The sequence below is a fragment of the Meleagris gallopavo genome, chromosome 1 (genome assembly GCF_000146605.3).
Source record: "Meleagris gallopavo isolate NT-WF06-2002-E0010 breed Aviagen turkey brand Nicholas breeding stock chromosome 1, Turkey_5.1, whole genome shotgun sequence".
Lineage (NCBI taxonomy): Eukaryota > Metazoa > Chordata > Aves > Galliformes > Phasianidae > Meleagris > Meleagris gallopavo.
Genome location: NC_015011.2, coordinates 24,188,435 through 24,210,606, shown reverse-complemented (window position 1 = coordinate 24,210,606; position 22,172 = coordinate 24,188,435). Strand labels below are relative to the sequence as shown.

Below are 22,172 nucleotides of genomic sequence, written 5' to 3'. Positions count from 1 at the left end.
CTATTGTAATACTTTCTGCCCTGAGTGCTGTTATTACTGTTAACATTAGACTATTAAGCTGGTACAAGTCTGCATGTTTTTCCTGATTGAGGCTGGAAGAGCAACCAATGGAACTGCGTGAAAGAGAGCAAAAGAGAGGAAAACTCAGAAACATGAAAACATGGAGAGTGCTCCGATAAATCAAGCACACAGCTCATCACTGCAGTACTGTATGCTTCAAAGAAAAGCGGGAACATTCTCTAGCAAACAATTTTGGCACAGTCTGTTTGGTTGAAAAGTCTATTCTCTATTGACAGGCCGCACCCAAATCAGCTCCGAGCCACAAGAAACCTCAAGCAAAAAGTGCATCTGACCCCATCATGGCCAGGATGATCGTGGTCATCCACCACACCTCGTACCAAGCACCTCATTTCTATGGGGTGCTCCATATCTGTGACGCCTGAAGAGAGAAGGCACTCCAGTTCCCACAGGCCCTAGTTCTTTTGGAGGAACAGGAGTCAGCCCCACTTTTCTCCTCCATGTTTTCTAGTGGGCAAATTAGACATCTCTCACTGAACTCATTTGTTCTGAGTGGGTACCCAACAAACACTGCAGTGTTCAGTGTCCTGTGCTACTCATAAACATGGCAACACTGAAGGCTGCTGCCTCCCACCACTTACCTGCCTGGCATTTTATACTGAATTTACTCAGAAATATTCTAATGCACAAAGTCAAACTGGTTAAAAACAGCATTTATATGCTCTTATAATTTCAAAGTATCGAGGAAATCATTTTTTTTTTTTTCCAAACTTAGTTATTTCTTAACGGAAAATATATTTGTTTGGTTTCACCTCAAAATGTTGAAATATTTTTGGGAAAAAGACATCAAAAACAGCAGCTCTTCTTTGTGTCACAAACACAATGCAACTAAATGGTCTGATATTTTTATTCTATTTATTTACATCTAATTTATTTGCCAACACATTTCCAAAGTTTCCCTGAAAAGTCACTAAAACATCCCCAAGTTTTTACTGCAGCCTGTTATTAATACCAGGATCTTCAGTGTAAAACAGAAAAACAATGATCTGAACTTAAGTACCAGATTTGTAACACATTCCTCCAATTAATTCTCATAACTGCAAGGGATGTCATGTACTGTATTTGTGCAAGGGTCAACAGAATCACAAGCCTCCCATGCTCAGTTTCTCATCCCAGTAACTTTGTTTATAGCAAGTATACCCTGTTTCAGATCCTCAGCTGACTTAAACCGTCAGCAGTCCCCTGACATCAATGTTAACAGTGGATGGCCCATAGTCAAAGAGTTACATAAGAGATAACCTATGCAAAAGCCGAGCGATGGAAAAAAAGGGAGGGTATACTCACCACACAGAAAATATGCTGTTGATTTCACCCAAAAGTTTTAATTCATTACTAAGTCAACAGTTTTAAACAATTCCCTATATTAAAGGGAGTTCTTAATACATCTAACTATATTAAAAGTTTCTTAAAAAAAATAGTACATTGTATAACTGAGTTTTTAAGGTTTTGCACATTACAAACTTTTTGTATCTAGTGTTAAATTCAGTCATGAAGAGCAGACTTAAATGGCTTTTCTAAATAGATGAAGAGAAAAGGTGCATTACAATCTCTGTTACAGAAGCAGTATCGTTGAGCAATGGTAAAGCGGCATGCAAATAGTCATAAGCCTTGAAATTAACCTCTCCTTTCAAAAAGGCCATCTGTGGCATTAAGCTATAACATTATATCTCAGGCAGAGATAGAAGCTGATAAATGAAATACAAATCCTAATGAGTTTTTTACTCATTACACCGAACATCTCTTCCTAAGACATTCCAATTTCCATTATTTTAACAAATAGGTCATGAACTAAGTATTCCGAGCATTGAAGAAAGAGACAGGAAATTTTCAGGTTTTGCCAGATCTGCTCATAAAAACATTTACAAGAAATCCTGATCTCATAAGCAGCAGGGAGAGCTCAGAGCAACTTGATGGATGCAGCTGACAACTAGCACGACTGTGAACAGCATCTGGCCCAGGAGCTGTGCTCTGGGACATTCACAGGGAGTTTGCCTTTTGAAATCCCCCTTCACCTGCTAACACTGACAGTGCAGCCACCCCTAACAAGCATGCCAAAAGGCTGTTCTTCCGACTGAGGTCAGGCATTGTTGCCATTCCATGACCTCCCGAGGGACAAGGTGGCCCAGAGAGACTCTCCCAGCTGATAGGCCATGAGGGTAGGGCAGCAGTGAGGCTCTGACATGCAGACCAGGCTGGGCTTTAAGTTTTCAGTTGTTAGTTTATTTGAGAGTAGATGGAGGGTGAGAGACACATTCTAACTTTTTTCTTCCTTCTGTCACTTCAGCTCATCCTTCTCAGCTCTGAATTTAACACAGGGAAGCAGGTTGGCCTCCTGCCTCAGCAGCCTCACAGGATCTAGCAAAGGAGCAGGGATGTATGCAGGAATTAAAGCAAATATAGCCAGAAAATGTATGTTGGACCTTATATGATTTTGGTTATATAATCCAAGCTAGAATACCAAAGAAAAGTGATTTATTTAATCTAGTTTTACTGTGTTTTTTTTTTCACTTGGTGGTAAGTGCTGCGCTACAGCCTGGTGCCACCTCACAGTAATTTTGACCACTTAACAGAAAAGTTTTCCTTGCTTAGGCCTCCGAGGCCCTATGGGTCTCTACAAATACTATATATTAATATTTGCCAGACTTCCAATTACCAAGCACACACTCAGCTCCTCTCCAATTTAAATGACAGCCGAATATCCTCTTTTTGAATATAAAAAATGTCACTGCCAAAAACTTTAGGGTGCATGACCAAACATGGCCACCTCAGCTGCCACGAGTCTGCGGCTCTCTGTGGCTGCTGGCATACTTTGTGAGTTTGACAAATCTGAAAATAAACACTAAAAATACAGTTTGAAATTCAGTTAGCAAGGAGGAAAGGACTTCAGACATGGGTGCTGCACTCTATCTTCTGTTAGGCTCAGGAAAAAGGTAAAGGCAATTTAAGAGAGCTGAGCTGCGGCCCGCTGAAATTCATGGATATGCAGTGAAACTTGAGGCAAACACACACAGTGATGTGAAAACAAGCACACCTGAGTCACCAAACAGGACACAGCAAGGAATGAGTCACAGCCAGCCCCAATCACACGCTGGTGGTTTTCTCAAATGTACAAAAGGTTACTGCTAGACAGCCAGCTTCAGAAGTTACAAACACTCTGTAACTTTTGCATTTTATAGAGCAGTGCAATGAACAGAATAGCTCCTGTTCTGGAAACTTATCTATTGAACTCGGCTTTTGTATCGAATTGCTGGTCAAACAGAGCAACATAGCTGCCACCTGGTCACAACAGCCACAACAGGACCAGGAGCACTTCCCTCTAAGTTCAGCAGATCAGTAACTCTATGAATGCTCCAGCACTGCCTGTGTCCTCCGTACATCTCTGCGGCACTGACCTGTTGTAGCTATAGCCAGAACCTTTGAACATCAGCTCTGAATCAGACAGAAAGAGGGTAAAGGTTTGTAAGGCCCACACAGACCCCAACAGCACTTAATCACGCCGGTGAAACGAAAATAAACTCACCTCACTGCAAGTGTAAGCCTTGGCTGCTGAATGGAATGCAGGTAAATAAAGGGCATCTATACCAGCGCTACTCCTGCTTCTTTCTGTGAAGATTAAGTTTACCCAAAAATATCCTGGAAAACTAACAGTATGTCTGCAACATACACAATTCTAAACTGTACTTGCTAGGTATCCTGATATTAATTTATAGCAGCAGGGTTTTTCTAAGATCATTAAAAAATTACTGAGTGAATTATTTTAAAGTATGTTTGAGTCTATGTCATAAACCTAAGAGAATGAATATATTCAAAATAAATCTGTCAGCTTACTTGGATAAACGAAGGGAAATCCCTTCTGTTAGCTGTTCCAGGCATCTTGAATTAGGTTTTGTTTCTTCTTAAAATTGAAGTGGTTTGGAAAGAGTCCAGGCAAAGTCATTTGGGGTTATCTGTCAGAATACAGAGTTCTCTGCAGTACTTGAGGGATCTTTCATCCACCAGAACTGATCTACCAAGTACTTCATCTTCTTTCTTGTCTTTCGTTCTTCATAATCATAGAGTCATAGAATGCCCTGCGCTGAAAAGGACCACAGTGATCATCTGGTTTCAACCCCCCTGCTATGTGCAGGGTCGCCAACCACCAGACCAGGCTGCCCAGAGCCACATCCAGCCTGGCCTTGAATGCCTCCAGGGATGGGGCATCCACAACCTCCTTGAGCAACCTTTTACAGTGTGTCACCATACTCTGAGTGAAAATCTTCCTCCTAATATCTAACCTAAATTTCCCCTGTTTCAGTTTAAAACCATTCCCCTTCATCCTATCACTATGCACCCATGTAAGCAGCCATTACCCCTCCTGTCTAATATCAGAAGGCATCACAATGTAAAGGTTCTTTGTGCAAATAACCATCCAATATTATGGTCTGTAGACAATGCTGAATAGGAAGACAACATCTGAATTGTGGTAATCAATAAAACAAATCCTTACCTGTGGGCTGAACAAACTGATATCAGCACAGCATTGCTCCCATGCACTCTCTTCTGAAGTCTCTGTAGTACTCACCATCATTGCCTTAAAATTTACGTAGTCTTACATTTTAGTGCGTAAAACGTGGAATGGTGTTAGAATAGTAAATTCATTGCGGGGAAATTGGTGGCCATGAGGGTTAACAACCCATGCTGAAAGCCACTAACAAATGTCCTTCCTTAATGTAATGCTTGTTTTACACTGTATTTTTTATATTGTGCTCATGCACCACTCTGCCGAGCAGTTATTATAAAAGAGATCCACTCATTCATAAAGTACAACATACATGAGCTATACAGTGGTATCTTTCAGACAGGATTCAGACTGTCATGTCCTCACTTCAGTGAAAACTGAAGTCTCTACCACCTGAATGAGAAGCACAGGAACTTTGTTCAACATCCATACATTCAGTTACAGCTGGTAAATCAGAGACCACAATGAGAATAGAGAATTTTAATGCTCAATCTACTCAGTGATATTTTCTACAGAAGTATAAAATCACTCCTCCCCACCCCCTTGCTTAGTTATACACTACCCCTAATAGCCGGGTCAGATTTTATGTGCAGCATTTCTGAAAGCTGGAAGAGCCTTCTCTGGAAAGAAGCCACCTGCTTGAAGCGCTCAGCTCCTTTAAGATCTGAAACGCTTCCCAGTGTTTTTCACTTCCCAGATGTATTACAAATCCCAACTATTTAAGCATTAAGTGATAGACTGGTAGAGTCTCAAGAGAACTTCTATTTAGTGGTAAAGCATGGCTGAAATGTAGACTGCGTCAGTCAGAGACAGAGAGCACTGCTGCTTCGCTTTATCTGCGGTTTGCGATGCCACTGTTATATTTTTCATGTACATGAAAGGTATCCAAAACTTTTGATGTTTACGTTGTTGAATGAGTTTTCTTTAGATACGGATGGAATACATAATGCATCCTCTGACAGATCAAAGCTACACTAGAGAATATGAGCGCTGTCCCTCATTCTACAATAATTTATATTTCAAGACAAGGGGAAACTGATAAAAGGCAGCTTAAAGAGGCAAATCCATCCTACTGCTGTGATCAGCTGAGATAACGTCAGTACACTGTTCAACGTAGAGCTATCATCCAATAACAGGCACAAAGGCAAACAACTCAAAAATCAATCACTCTGAGAAAGGCTGGTTGAGGAAATTAACACCAAAATCACCCAATATCGGGAGAATTCCCTAATAGAAATATCATCACAAAAGCCTCCTTCTCCCCTCCCTTTTCTGATGCTTCTAATTGAACACTGCTTTGTTTAAATAGTATAGTGGTAATTTTCTCCCGCTATGATAAGGCCTAGTGCCAAGAACGCTGACCAGAGAATGGGCAGAAAGGACCGATTTAGGAGATAGGAGCTTCCCTTTGTAACCACACTGGTAAGTATAATAAATACTACTACCTAGTTTGGAAATTGGATTCTTTTCATCAATACATTTCAGAGCACTCCAACAGACACGTAGGACAGGAGGAAATGTCAGGAAATCACTCGGCCCAGCCTATGTCACTCGGACCAGATGAATGCACATAAGCTGCTTTAGCAAATCTTTGTCTAGCATGTTTTCTTAAAAAATAACTGCCGAAGCTACAAGGATTTCAAGACTTCATTGTTTGTGTAGCACTAATGTTCCCCTGGACAGTTTTTCCAGATCTCCCCTGCTGCAGCATAAGTGTTAGGGTCAGGGTGCCAGCTTCTGTTTTGCCTAACTCTGTCTACATACCAAACAAACAACCATCACATCTGCAGAAAACTTTTAACAAAATATATCCCATATTAATCTTTTCTAAGGTAAAAGGTTTTCAACTCTCACTTGTATGCTGTCTTTTCTAACAAGTTAGCTTTCTTCTTGCTAAAGTTCTTCCAGTTTATCCACATTTCTTAAGTGTGGTGCCAAGGATGAACTCAGTACTCTCCATACTTCTCACTGCCTCATAGAGTGATGAGGTCAGCAGCTCTGGTGCTCATGACTTAAGAAAACCGCCAGTGATCTAGCCCACTGGAAAATCAAGGTACTACAGAACACAACTTGTCTAGAAGTTTTGTTCACACATACATACAGATCAAAAACTATTGCAATAGGTGTTAGCAGGGCAAATTAATCATTTCTTTGAGGATCTTTCAGGTTATACAAGTTAGATGGGTCTGTAATTCTCCGAGTCCTCTATTTTCTCTTATTAAATATACATCCTACACTTATCTTGGGACAGCATGCCTTCACCTACTCATTCTTTTGTGCTCACCTCAGTTGAGCAGGCAGGAAAATTGCCTCACTGGGAGGACAGCTTTCACCAAGGAGAGTGATGGCAAAGTCAAGAGCTGGGACTCAGTTGCATCCCCAGTCCATATATGCATATGCATTCTGTTATTACACACTTGTTTTGTCTCTATTTTAATTAACTTTGACTAGCTTGCATAACTCAACCAGCCAGTTGCAGAGAACTGGAGATTTCTGGTTTTTAAACAGTGCTGCAAATCACAGAATTTCTTCAGCACTCTTTTGTGAGATGGGTCAGATGGAGCCCAGGCCGAGGGCAAGGAGCACAGGAGAACCAGGAATACAAAAGAGACACTGACTGTGCTGTAGTAGGAAGTTAGAATATTTTGAAAGATGGAATCATCAGCCTTTGGCAGGAGGTATGCTGGGATTCACTGTTTACAGGGTTACACAGACAACATTGCCAATCTCTCCCACACATCAATCCTGACATGGGGAAAAACATCCATGGGCCCCAGCAGGGAACTCTCAGACATGCGCCATTTGCACTGCCAGAGGCATCAGCTGTGATGGTGCTCAGCAGGTGAGGGATGCAGAAGCAGATCTCTCAAAATCAAAAGTGAGTGTTTCCTCTTTAGTGCCTGCACTGTGATAAGGAGTCGTACAGCAACAAAAACTCATGCACGCACTCACTGAACATCAGCTCCCTCTACTGTAAGTAGATCGTTACACGCTTCTGTCCCATCCCACCACCTCCCAAAACAGCCAATTTTACCAACTGTTCATTAGAAGCACTGCTCTGAAGCAGTGGAAAAAATGCATCCTGCAGAACAGACAGGCAGAAAGACAGCATGGATTTTTCTTTTCAGATCTTGTGGTTGTAATAATTGGGTTTTCAGTCTTTCTGTATGTTGTAAATATCTGTCTCCAGTTTGTCTCAAAATGAGAATAAATTTCATGGTTTTAATCTAATATTTTACAAACTACTGTAGACTGCAGTCCATGGATGGCTCTGCTGCAAGAACTGCAGCCTTGCCTTTATTTGTTGCAAGATTTATTTGTGACAGGAAATGTAATGGTGTGGACCCTAAACCCTGCGGATCATTATCCTACTTAGAATGTTTTGTCTTCCTGGAAAGGTTAAAAATCCAGCAAGGTTCAGTAGCTGATGGCCATGCCTATCTGTATCGAGGGCTATTCTTTGTTCCAGCAGAAATTAGAGATCTTTGCAGTGCAGCTCAGTAAAATAGTCCCATTAACTGATAAGATTTACTCAAAAGTAGGACTCGAAAGGACAGAAATTGCTGTTCAGTCCAGTCTGAATTTAATTAAGTTTAATCCCAAAACTATGAAATGTTGGATTTGTTCAGAGGACGTTACTTTTTTTTTTATTTATTAATTTGGCTTTATTTTTTAATGTTAGACTAAACAAAAGTTTAATTTCAAATTAAATTATTGCTCATGGTTTTACTTGGCATGAGATCCAATTAAATGATCAAAGTATCAGTCAGCCAAGAGATGAAGGAAGATGAGGAGAGCAGAGAGGCCCTGAGACTTGCACAAGGATGGACAGCCAGAGCCTCTGTGAAATCATAATGTAATGGAGAGCACAGACACCAGATCAGAAAAATCCCAGCAACTGAAGAAGTGATCAATAGCCTATCCATGAAAATGGCCCATCTATTGATTGTAAAATAAAACAAAATAAAATAAAAGGAGCAGGAAGAAGATATTGAAGTAATAAGACAGGGATGGAGATCTGAGTGTTGGGACTCTAATTTGTTTGAATGTTGAAGAACAGAGAGAAGGTGAAAGATGAAAGAGAGAACGGATGAAAATATGATCAAGACGGGTCAGCTCAGAGACATGGAAGCATGAAGGGGTGGGCTGAAAGCACTGGGAGTGGAGGCAGCATACATCTCAAAGTAAGGAAGCTGAGAGGTGGTTAGAGCTACCCTCGGCAGGGGAAAGGGACAGCAGCCAGAAGCCTAGCCTGGCAGGTGACCCTCACATGTGGGGCAGAGGGATTTCAGAATCCCAGCTTCTTGCAGCATCCTGTATCCCCTTGTACATAGAATCATAGAATCACAGAATTTCCTGGGTTGAAAAGGACCACAATGATTATCTAGTTTCACCCCCCCTGCTATGTGCAAGATCGCCAACCACCAGACCAGGCTGCCCAGAGCCACATCCAGCCTGGCCTTGTGTGCCTCCAGGGATGGGGCATCCACAACCTCCTTGGGCAACCTGTTCCAGTGTGTCACCACCCTCTTCCTCCTAATAACTAACCTAAACCTCCCCTGTCTCAGTACAGAGGGTCACTGTTTCAGCCCTGTGCCTTCTATTGTCCCTAAAGGCACACAACGACTGAAAAGGGATGAAAAGCCAAAAGTGAGTTTGATCAATTTAAAGCCAAAAGTGAGTTTGATCAATTTAAAGTCGACTTTGTACCATGCCTTCGATAAGAACAGAATAGTCAAAGCAAATAAAGCTGCTTTGAAATAGGAATTGACAGGCCAAAATATAGCAAGTACACGAGAAGAACTTGATCAGAATTATGCCACAACTCATTAATCTGTATCACAGTAATAATGTTGTTTTAAAGACAGCACCGGTATTTCAAAGCAGAAGGTCTTCTGGATCTCCAGCAGCTCACTATAAACCCCTTACAGCTCATCAGGATCGTTGCTTCAAAAGAAATTAAACTGTCTCCACCCAGTAACTCCACTGGCATTTGATCTACAATTGGCTCGAAGTTAAAAATTAATTACCCTTCCAACATATTGATTACACGACTATAAACATAAAAGCAGCAGCCCAGAACAATGTACACTGACCCTCTGTTGGAACAGCATGTTTGTTTTCAAAGGGAAGCTAATTAAGACAAGTTCCCCAGAAGAGGGAGACAGCGGTAAAACCAAAACCAACAGTGCCATCTAGTGCATAGCTGTGCTCGTACACGGTGTGCTCCTTCATCGCAGGAACGCTTGGAAGAGTGATTCTCAACATGCAGCATTCAGCTGGGTGAAGGCAGCTAGTCTGGGATTATATAGGCTTTTTAATAGTTTTTTAATACAATCACACATAAAATCTCGATGCTTGTCTGCTTAATCTATTCTTTTCTCTTCCCCTTGAAACTGTGTTCAAACTAATGCACGCTCCTTTGTATCTCAGGTTTTTGCAGCTGCTTAAATTCTTTCTGCCTTATTTTATCCTGTCTGGGAAATTCAGATTTCAGTTCTTCAGAGCAGGTTTCTCTTTTCCCAGTCTGATATTTATCTTCACACTGGGAGTCTTGCATATTCAGGAGGACCTGTATGACTTGAATGGCAAATAACTACCAAACAAGAGCAAATTAGGGAATTGGCTCCAAACTAAAAGAGAGGGGAGATTTGAACCGGATATAAGAAAAAAGGTTTGTTTGTTTTTATGGTAAGGGTAGTGAAGCATTGCAACAGGTTGCCCAGAGACAGGAGGGATGCCCCATTCTTGGAGACATTCAAGGCCAGGCTGGCTGGGGCTCTGAGCACCCTGATGGAGCTGTAGGTGTCCCTGCATTGCAGGGCAGTTGGACTAGATGGCCTTTATGGTCCTTTCCAATTCAAACGATTCCATGTGTTTGACCAGTACTGTTACTATGAATTGACTGAAATAAAGAGAAGTCCAACCTCAACAATAGTTCTCAGATTTCCAGACTGCTGGTGCTTCAAGGCAATTACACTGGAACATTTATTGTTGTCTTTAGATGGTATCTTTACAATACGCTCCAAAATAGTTTGGATAAGAATCTCTGGATATCCTTCATGGCTTTTTATTAGATGCATATATATGGATACCAACAAGCAAAAATAGAAAGAAAAAAAAAACGAAACCACTTTATTTTCTGTAGAGTAGCATCTGTTTAGGATCTGCTAAATACAACATTTGCTAGTAGAAATGAATCACCTTTTAGCAGAGAAATTTAAGCCATTAACACTTTTCTGACCATGTGTCACGAGCAAAGCATGAAGGGCTCACTTGAAACTGTTCACCTCAAGCAGCTGGTTGCTGTCCAGCCCCATGAGGAGTCCTTGCAGCGGTAGCAATTTCACAGAGTCGCTCAGATTTTGCTGTCACCCAATTTTATGCTTCATGCTTCATTTCAGACGCGCCGTCTCTCTGACTGATTCAACATTTCCTCTTATTAGAAACTATTCCCTTTCAGGAACAGGGAACTCTGGCTTTTTTTCCCAAATTCAAATTCAAAATTCTTCACAGCGCATCCAGCATTGTTCTTGGCACTCACTGTATGTTCACTGTCAGCCCTCAGCATAGATTGCCTTGTACTACAAAAGAGAGCCTCATAGAGGCCAATGTCCTGCAGCAGGAAGAGATTGAGATCTCCATGCCAATTGCCTCAGACTCCTTTCTGCCCCAAGGACTCATGTTTCACTGTGGGTTTCTGCATCCACAGCCTGGTGTCTCTAATCTTTAATCCATGTGAAATAGAGCAAGGCACGTCCCAGATGACACTGGGCAAACAGATAGCTACAGCACCAAAACCAGGAGTGTATCCCTGGGATTTTGCAGTTTAGTCAAGACTGATATTTTTCTCTGTCTTCATCAGTTCTTCTCCTGACATTAGGGAAATTACTCTACCCACACCCATTGCAACAACTTCACTATTTGTTTTGGTTTTCCTTTTGTTTTGCTTTGCTTGGCTCACAGAAATCCCCATACGTGTTAATACATAACACAAAACCCTCTGGGGCAGCTTGAGACTTGGCTCATTTCACCCTTTCCCTTCCACCTGATACCCAGGGCAGCAGCAGCCCCATGACAGTGACTTGCAGGGCTGGCCACAGTCCGGCACTCCAGTAGCTCCTCCATTGCACATGTTATGAAACCCCATCTTTACCAGGCTAAGAGGGCTGGAATAAATTTTAGTTTGTTAGCCCATTTGAAAAATCCTTCCCTGGAATACAGCCCATGATCAGAGGTAAGCTGTGCTGCCCAGAAATTGCAAGGTTCAATAGGGTCAAAAGAAAGAAAATGGCATGAGATCTATTGCCCCCTCCTCCCCACCCACCCTCTCATTTTCCCATTCCTTTCCTATTTCTTCCTTTCTAGGCTGGCAAGAGCATCCACACACACAAAGCAGGAAAAAATGGTGGCAGCAGCAACCTGGTGTCACTCAGAAAAGGTTGTAACTATAACTTAAGGCCAAACTCGGAAACAAATAAGCAGTGATGAAGACTTAAAAACTGCCAGAAACAAACAAGCATAGGTCCAACCACCAAGAGCTACATGACGTAACAGACAAAATACAACATCCAGGATAGTGCTAGGATGCAAGAGGAAGTTGGACTCAGCTACATCGAGTCTGCAAATACACCCACCTAGGTTGAGAAACAGATTCTTATGTCATCATGTCAGCAAGCAGTACACAAAACAGCACTCCATCTGTGTCCCACCACCTCCTGCCTGTTACCATTCCGTATTTTTCATACGTTATCAAAGTCCCACATCCTGCCACCAACCTGTCAACATTCAATTTTCATGAAAGCTTTTTGTCTTCTCCTGTGTCGCACTTTAAACATCTATAAATGCTCCTTGATGGTCTCCATTTTTTATTTTTATTTTTTCCTAAAAATGACTTTTGATAACGAAGGCCACAATAATTTGAAGAGCAGTCAGAATAGAGATTCCTTTCCCATGCTGGATAACATTACCTACAGCTTTGGATATCCTGCTTCTCTTGGTATCTCTTTGTTATCTCATCCCAGTGATCACAACAGGGATAAGATTCTTTTTTTGCCGAATACTTTGATCCAATGTGAGAGACTGAAAAGAGAAGCTCAAAATCTTCCGCTGAGGCAGGAAGTAGCGCACTGTGTTTGCATTAACTTTCCACAGATTGAAAAAAGCCTGAGCTTACCATCTGGAGGGAAAGTGCATGAGGCTTTCCTTCAGACTAATGAGCTGTACCAGTCAGGGGTATCATTAGAACAGCAGCAATAGATGTTAAAGCAGGTATGGAAATAGCAAGTATCATTCTCTAAAAATGCGAAAACTGCTTAAAAGACATGTGAACTACAAGTAAGTACCATTTCCAGAATAAAAATCCTTTTTTTTTTTTTTGGTCCAGAATAGTTCATCCAGATATTGTAAATCTTTAGTGAGATATTGGATATTACCAAATACAGTTCTGGTTTTACTATTTTCTGCTGCTGTAAGGGAACTGTTATGTCAGGGTCGGAACCGATGATTGAGCACCTGATGAAGGAACTGCCTGACCCAGGGAGGACAGGTGGAAGCAATTCATCTGTGCTTCACACCTGACTAGGAGGGTCTACCCAACCCCTCCCTGGGCTCATTTAAGGGCTAACCTCCAAAGGAAGAATGTTGCCTGGATGGAGGTTGTTTCTTGAGAAGTAGTGTTCCGTAGTTAGAGATCCTCCTATTAGTTGGGTGAGTTAATTTTTTCCTCTGTGTGATTGTTGATATTCTAAATGATGCTTTGCCTGGTATCACAAAGACTTTATCAGAAGCAATTTCATTGCTTCCATGCACCACCAATTGCAAATAAGCTCACATAAAGTGTGTGCTAGGGAGCCAGAAAGAGGTGATGTTTTTTTCAGAGTTAACATGTTTTATTCCTGTATGTGTATCTTGAACAGGAAGAAATGAAAACAGCATAATCTGACCTTTAATCTTTTTAATGTTACTTTCATTCTGAGTTACCATTCTTGACCAAAAGACTATTTCCTGGGGCACTACAATGGGATGCATTTCCTCCCATGTTGTATTAAACTTCTGTCAATTGGTTTCTTACATGTTAAGATACAGGAAGAATGTGACTTCCTTATATCTCAACTTACTGCAACAAAAAAAAACTGTCATTTTTCTCTTTGTTACATACTTCTCGGGAAGTGATAAAGCTATTATCAAAATCTATTTGTCATAGACATAATCGATAGTGGAAATACTCCAATGGACTTTTGTTCCATGTAAGCTGTTTAATAAAGTCTATCTTCATGAAGCCTGTGAAGTTGCCCATGGTGGAGTACAAAAGAAGCATGAAACACAATGATGGATAATTCCCACATTGAACTCTGTTATGTCTGTGGTATTAATTGTGCTCTTGTGGCAGGTATCTGTACCACTGTGTAACTCAATTCTGTGTAAAACAGGCTCAAAACAAGGAAATATTCTTTTTTTTGGAGTCAAACAAGATGTTACCTCAAGACAACATATAGACATGTAGAACTTACATTTGCCTTTGCACTCACACACACGCTCAATTGTAGCCTCCTTCCTTGATTTCTGATGATCTAGTCTTAACCAAATTGGCCTATGGCTATCATCAGTTTCAGAATTCAAGTGGGTGAAATCCTTTTTCTCTTACAGTCACATAGAGACCTCCCAATTTCCAGAAAACTGAGGACAGTGCAGTTATAGTCATACATTAGAGTACTTTGGGTAAAGGAAAAAGGAAAGACAACATCCTCAAAATTGTTTTTACATATGAGGTGTTTTGATGGCATCACTGTATCATCCAATAAGAGATGAAAGATGTCCCAAGTAAAGAGGTCTAGTGCTCTAAAGGCAAAGATAACTTCTGCTGTAGAGTTTACGTGCATATTATAGGCAAATTATATCACTCAGTCTTCTATGAAACAGTGCAGAGAAAAAAATATTTTAATAGGTGCATGAGACTTTATCAATACGCAACATGGTTACTGCTTTTAAGGAATCCTTTTCTTATAAAGGACTGGGGTATCCTATGAGACACCATGAAGAGTTGCTTTTGTTCAAAGACAGTGGTTGTTACTGTAACAATATCAGAAATAATATCATTTTAGTGCTATGCACATCTCATTTTTTAACACTTTTTTTTTTTTTTTGTATCAAGCTCTTCCAATAAACATATTTTTCACTAGATGACACAAGATCAAATATGAAGGCCCCATACTGTCAGGAAGCTATAAGTAACACTGCTTTTGATCTGTGCAGGCATAGAAAATCTCAGCCATCATATTTTCCTGTATGGTTTATCTTAACAGAGATTTTATTATAAGAAATTCATTTCTATAGAGAGGAAAAGAGAAAGGAAATTGGAATCCTCCAGTGAATCTCAACCTCATTATACAAATCAGCACACTTACCATTTCCTGTTGAAAAAAAGAATTGCTAAACAATGTCCCATTATAAACAAATCCACTTGGAATACTACACTTCTTTTTTCAGAAGGGAATAACTAAAATATAAACAGGAACCAGGCTCAATGAGAGAGAAGGAAAGGAATTTGTGTGGTTTCTCATGGAGCTTTTCAAGTCCTGTTGGCTGCTCTACTTCTGTAAGAAGTGTATGGCTGGGGAGAGCAGTGCTCCAGCTCCTTTGCTTTTCTCAGTTTTATTTGCTTTCTCTTGGCACCACTGCTGCTTTCTCCTGGACCTCCCTTCTCTTCCCAACCTATCCAGGCTAGAGTAAAGGCAAACAAATTCTGTACACCAAAGAAGAGCTAGATTAATGTTTGAGAAGTCTCAGAGATGTTTTCACACATGGAATTAAAAGCCCTCTTCAACTATTATTGAATGTAGAACTCTCATGCTTTGATCCTCCCACCTCATAATCCCAATCTCCTCTTGCTTTGCTAATCCTGCTCTACGTCTGTAATGTTCAAAGCTACCAATAAAGCATTCCTGATGTTCAAGCAAGAGTTACTCTACAGAGAGAACAACAACTGTTACCAAGTCCTTCATGGATAAACATGGGATTTACCTCCTTGAGCATGAGTTCCCCAAGGAGCATAGAATAATGGTGAACTAACTATCATCTTTTCTCCCTTTAATTAGCCTTGTAACTTCAGCCCTGTTTGGCTTTTCCCTCAGCCCGTGTCCCCATTCCTCAGTCCATCACCCTCTTGCCCCTAATCTTTTCACATTGAAAGGGGATTCAGCTCTCATAACATAGGCCCCCATATTTAAACATCTGCATCTGAACTAGGCACCTCATTAGAACCAGTCTTATCCTAAAGCAGGCATCTTAACTAGGTCAAAATGAATCTCACCTCTGGCATGCTTATATCTCCCTGTTGATGTTATGGGAACCCAGGGTCAACAGCTCAGACTCAGAAGTTTACAAATGAAGCATTGAAAAAACTCCCCAGATAATCTCATTTTAAATGCTCTCATATTCATAGGCCTACTATTTGACTCTGACCTCTAATCTGTTAATGCCCATTTCAACTTCAGTAACTTCCCTGGTGCTTTTTTTTCACAGCCAAATCCCCTTCCACTTTGGAGGGTTTGTTGTGCTCCAGCTCTCTCTACTTTGGCTCTCTCGTGGAGCTACTTGAGTTTCTCTCCATCAGTTGTCAAGCTGGAGAATGGTTAACAGAATCATACCCTACAGCATCATGTGGGATTGCTTCAGGATCTTCCTTACTACCTTCTTCTACAGCACAGGCCTTAGGCTTACTTCCTTGCTGAACTGTAGAATTTTTCTTCTAGAAAAGCATCAAATACTTGCTCTATATTTGCCAGACCCAGTGCTGGTTTGGCTAAATTGTCCCAATAGTCAACTACTCTGGCAAGTAAAATTTATGTTTGTTCGTAGCTTGAAAGTGTCCTGTTTCAATATCTGGTCATGTCACACTCTACTGTACCAAAACATCCTATTAGAAACTTTCTGATCACAGAAAACTTACAAACATTTAGGCTTTTTGTTGATAAACTAGCCAGATTGAATTGCTCGCATTTTCCAGTCCCTGATTATTCTTTTTGAACCTTTTCCAGTTTATCAATGTTCTCAATACCCTCTAGCTGTATGTGTAACTGTATATAGCTAATTTATGTATCTTTGAAAAACAGCATGCTAACATATATGCATGTTAATATCATTCTTTCCAAAGTTCTGTCAAAGCACAAGGCTATAATACAATTTATTAGAAAATCACAGTAGCACAGACTAATGTTTAAATTAGAAACTTTTCTACAGACACTGAAAAAAATGCTAGAGAAAAAGATTCCAAGTAGTCTTGCAATTTTTCCTGCAAACTTTGATGCTGTAATTTTAATTTTAACCCTTAAAATTGACTGATACTGGCAATCCATCTAGCACCGATAACTGTAAGAATACTTTCAGAGTGCCATTTTACTTCACCATAGTGAAATAGATCATAATCAAATTATTAAGGTACTCTGTAACAAAATATGTTTATAAGCAGCCAATAACCTTCCTTACTCAACAATGCTCCATTTCTGCATTTCAGAAGGAAATCAGGATTCTGTCATCAGAGAATTTTGGATGAAGTGCTTTCACAAATCTGACAACTTTATCTAACAACACATTCAAGAAGTCGAAGGGCAGGTGAAGAAAAAGGTGGGCACAAGATTTTAAAAGCTAACACCGTAGCTTTTAAGTGGTTCACATACTAAAATAGCAAAGATAACAAATGTGTTGGGAGAAGCCTACTGACACCTACACAGTGAGTGAAGATTACATGCTTCAGAATCAACAAAACATCCAATTTTTAGCACCTCTGAAAATCAACATGTAATCTGGATTATGTAAGTATTGCTTCTTCTAAAACATAGCTCAGAACTGCCTAGGTACTTCATTGCGCAGCATTTCATCCTTATCATTTTCTTGTTGTCTCCACCTCTTTGCAATTGCTGCTGCCACCATAGCCCACTGAGGCTCCCTTCAAAGACCTGCAAGTTCCTATCTCTGCTGAAGCAGGAGTAACAGCCAACAAGACAAAGCTGTGCATCCTTCCTTTGGTTAGCTGCTTTTTGGATGCTCAGCGCTCGCTCTTTTTCACCCTGCATTTCTACATTCCTATCTCTGCATATAAATTCAGTATCACAAATAAATAATCCCACTCCAAATGAGTATACCTCCTTTGGTACCTCTTGCTCTGGGGGAGAATAAGTCTTGCTGCAAACTGGGAGCTACTGGTCTGCGTTTAAGATGAAGCTAAGAAACCGCATGGCTATCAACATCGGTTGCTCCAAAAGTAATGCCTCACATTTATTTCCAGGGAAATTATAACAAAGAGCACAATAACACTACTCAACAAGAGCAAATTCTCAGCAACAAAACACCATTTTTTCAATACAGTCACCACTGTTAGGTATATATTTTCACCAGCAATAAACAAGAGCTTTCATGCCTCACTCATAAAAACCTGCACCAACGCTGGTGACCCACTGTCACACAGCTGCTGTGATGGTGTCACTGCTGAAACACACCACCCACTACCTCACTGTGCTCACATCACTGATTTCCACAAACTTACAGCAAGCATTGATGAATGTCAGTGGGTTCAATTTTTTTCCACTTGGAGAATCCAGTGACACACCTCTGCTACATATGCACTTCCATGTCAAATGCCATTTGGTCAGACTGCCCCTCTGCTGTTTGCATGGCAACAAAACTTAACAGAATATTCATGGAAAGTTTCAACCTCTATTGCCATGCCACCACCTCTGGCTGTGGGCCAAACTAACAAAAATAGGAGACATTACTTTCAGAGCAGCCTTCATAATTCCTAAAACATAGATAGGTGTCAAAAGAAAGGCAAACCTAGGACTGTGAATTTGAATTACGTAAGGCAAGATACATAGTTGACTATTCCTGGAGGGGGTGGGATGAAAAAAGAAGCTGAGAAAGCTCCCAGGAATAGAAGCAGAGTAGGAAGCCACAGAGCAAGCCTGGATCAAATCTGAATGCAATGGTAAAATCATCCCCTAAAACATAGCAAAAAAATCCACTCTAAATGTCAAGCCTGTCATCCAGATACTTATGACATGCATAGTCATAAAATATGATGCAAAATTTTAAAAAGCATTTTTAAAAACATTATAGTTGTGAAACATAATGTTGTGACAATCTTAGAAATGTCACTGAAAAAGTCTAAATATCCTCAGAAATAAGACTTCCACAGATGGTGAAGGGCTACTGAGTCATTCTCTTGAATTCCTGTTGCAGCCTAAAAGATTGTGTTAGCCAAGGAAGAAGCTCAATCTAAAGTATGCGCTAGAGTTAGACTTCATTATAGCTTTCTTCCCTATGTGGCTTTAAGCATTTAATCTAAAGATTTAGCATTCAACTCTTCTAGAATAAACCTGTTTGCTTTAACTGTTAAGGTTCTGTAAGGTAAAAAGAGTGAACTGGGAGGTTAGAAAAGATCAAATACTGCTCACCTCTTCCCCCAAATATAGATGCAAATTGGCAGGCAATTCTCAAGGCCCTAAGATCTGATATGTATTTGGCAACCTCAGGAATTGAAGTATGCCTTCCACCAGCTCACAGTAATGTGAGGATTTGTATTGAAAGATGTCAGGATGAAGAGAAGTGCTTCCCACAGAGAGGGGCAAGTAGCAAGGACAGCCCTGCACACCATTCCAACAGCTTCTCCTGCCACATAGCTGGAAGCACCATCTGAGCAGGTGCAAAGCTCAGCCCAAGTCCACCACTGACCTAAGAAGCATCCTCCGCATTAAACAGGTAGGTACCAGGTACACTTCTCATTGATTTGTCTTTTGAGCACATGCAAAAGGTCAGCTATCAATCTGAATAATGGAAATGTATTTTTTTTTCTTTTTCTACATTGCTTATCTCAGTCTTCGGGGTCAGTGCAAAAGCCAAGAGGAAGTGTGCAGTGCTAACCCCTAGGTACCATTGCCCACTTGCCAGTCTTCAGGATTGCTTTGGCACAGAAGCTGTTTCTCTGAAGCCATTCTGACTGCCCAGCAAAGAAACCTTGAAGGATGGATTGCTGGGCTCTTTCTCCCAGTTCTAATCAAGGGTGGGGGTCTGGCCCTACAGAATTGATACCAAAAGAAATGACAGAAGCAGTACAGCAAAACAGCAAGGTACCTAATCAGTAGCTCTACAGGGTTTGATTAAATTAAGTAGAACTCAATAGCTGCTTTATTTTATTTTATTTTAAATTGTCTTTCTCTCCTTGCACCAGTAAACCACACACTGCTCATCAGACAGACTGGGCAGACCAGAGTTCCAATGTGGGATTAGAAATTCATTTAAACGTGGGCTGGCTAGCTAGCACTTGTATGTTTCACTTTACTGCATGTAACTGTAGTGCAAATTAACCTTTGATCAATGTGTAGAGACAGTGGCACATAAAAAGCTAATGTAGATGAACTTCACAGCATAAGAGCTAGTGGTTGGAAATTGAGTTTGCTCAAATTAAAACAGCAGGTGAGGAAATATAACTTCAGATAAGATGCAGATAAATTCCAAACTAACTCAGGCAGCATTGCTTTATTTATATTGCAGTCACCCCCTGAGGAGATATTTTCTAAGTCACTTCTTAATCTTGGCATCCTTAAGATTCCCATCCTGCAATTTGCTCTGCATCTTTAGAAATATTTTTAGTTCTCCTTCCTTTAAACTCCCTCTGAAGTGTCCATATTCTTCCTGAAAAGACACAAAACCACTTCAAAACACTGAGTCATAAGGCAAGAGCAGTACTTATTTCCACATTATTCTGATTATTCATTTCCCATTAAGTCCTAAGGTCACAGTAAAGCACCTGCCAGTGTAATATACAGAAGGCTCCTACTAATATCTGTGATGACTGAACAGTCCTCTCCTGAATCATTCCTCTCACCATGACAAATTTCTGCAAATTTTAAGAAAAAATCCCTTGTTTAAACACAGTAAAACCAGCAGCTAGATATCGTATCTTATGAGAAAATCAGTCATGTTTATTTGCCAAGAGCTACCTTCTTGAGTGATCCTCTTTTTACATTTTAAATAAAGCAGTTTCCTTGGCAATACCCCAGTAGCTGGCAAATTCCAAAATCAACACAGACCTCCCCAGCTGGTTTATTTTAAGACTCCTGTGTAGAAATTATCAATTCCTGTTGCGTGAAACTGAATGCTATGCAATTCTTTCCCTGCTACAGACCACTAACTATAGTTGTTGACTCGAAACAAGTATGAGATGCTCCCAAACCAAACTACATCAAGATATACCTTTCTTGTTCTATGCTTCACTGTTTTGCCTCTAGCAAGGACCTCATCACACGTAAGGTTGGTTTGTTGTTTATTTTGTTCCCAACATGAACAAAGTACTGTTCATTACCTTTGTCCACCGTGGCTACAGATATTTAAAATCTCTCTTCAACTTTTCTGAATCAGACGTGTTGCCCAAATTGTATATTCACTGACTTTTTCATGTTTTGCTTATATATTGATTTTCAGTGGCACTGTAATTTTCCAGTGCCCACTTGACCTGCAACAACTACTTGCACAATATTGCTTTCTTTTATTTAAATACAACAGTCCCTTTAGGGCATCTAGAATGCTACAGATACTGGGAATATTTTGTTGTACTGCACAATATTAAGCAATTTTATATGGCTGCTGTTGCAAGAGAGATGGATGAACCTCAGAGCATACCAAGATCTTTTGCTAGAAGGTGACTGTATCATACCACTAATTATAATCGACTTAGATCTATCTTGACATCTGTACATTTTCCAGTCAATGATCTGCTTTTCCTTGTCCATCACAGCTTGGGTGAACACACTGTGCTTAACAAGAAGAAGCTCTTGTTTTTTAATTCTTTTCATAAAATTATCACTGGATGTGAAAGTATGCTCTGTGCCATACTTTCTTCACTTTAGAACAATGATAAAACTTAATTCTTCCCACATACTAGGAATAAATCCCTAAGAATTTCCCCTTACTCTCTAGCAAGATTAGGTGGACCATTGTAGATCATATTTCATTAACGAATAGGCGCTGAAGGGTTGTCATTTCTTAGAATGCAGAATGAGGATTTTCGTGTAATTTCATGTGCATGTGCTATTGTACCACTCAGGAACTTGGCATCCCTGTTAATGAGATGGTGCTTACAGTCGTTTTATTCAGCCTTTATCCCAGTATTCTACACAACCCAAGCAGCAGAACTCGGTTGGCTAACTCCCTCATTTCCCATGTTTTCTCTAGTTGTCATTGAGAAACAGGAAGGATATCTCAGAAATATCATCTGACTCTTCTCAGCCCTCGGTTTCCTTTTTCAACACAGCACTTCAGCTTCCTCAGAGCTTCCTCCCGTCTCTCTGAGCTCGGAGCTCAGACAGCCCCGCCAGGAGGGCGCTGGAGGGAACCATCTCCTGAGCCGCACCTGACAGGAGATAAGGAGCACTCCCAGCCAGCCTCAGTTCTTCCACCATACCCTGGGCTTCTGGTAGATGAAGACACTAAATGTAGCAGTCTCCAAACCCAATGGCAGTCTCCAAACCCTAACGCCATCCTTCCACTGCGCTCTCCGTGGGTTCCAGGCACACCCCGCCCACCGCCCGTCCTTCCCGCAGCC

The 22,172-nt window shown here is 40.7% G+C and overlaps 1 long non-coding RNA gene across 1 annotated transcript; it reads left to right on the top strand.

Moving 5' to 3' along the window:
- The first annotated feature begins 13,080 nt into the window (after positions 1–13,080).
- LOC104909569 lies at positions 13,081–22,166 on the top strand. The gene is made up of 4 exons (XR_004159712.1): positions 13,081–13,285; positions 17,091–17,200; positions 19,160–19,330; positions 19,447–22,166. It is a non-coding gene; the product is annotated as an uncharacterized LOC104909569 (long non-coding RNA).
- Positions 22,167–22,172: the final 6 nt, after the last annotated feature.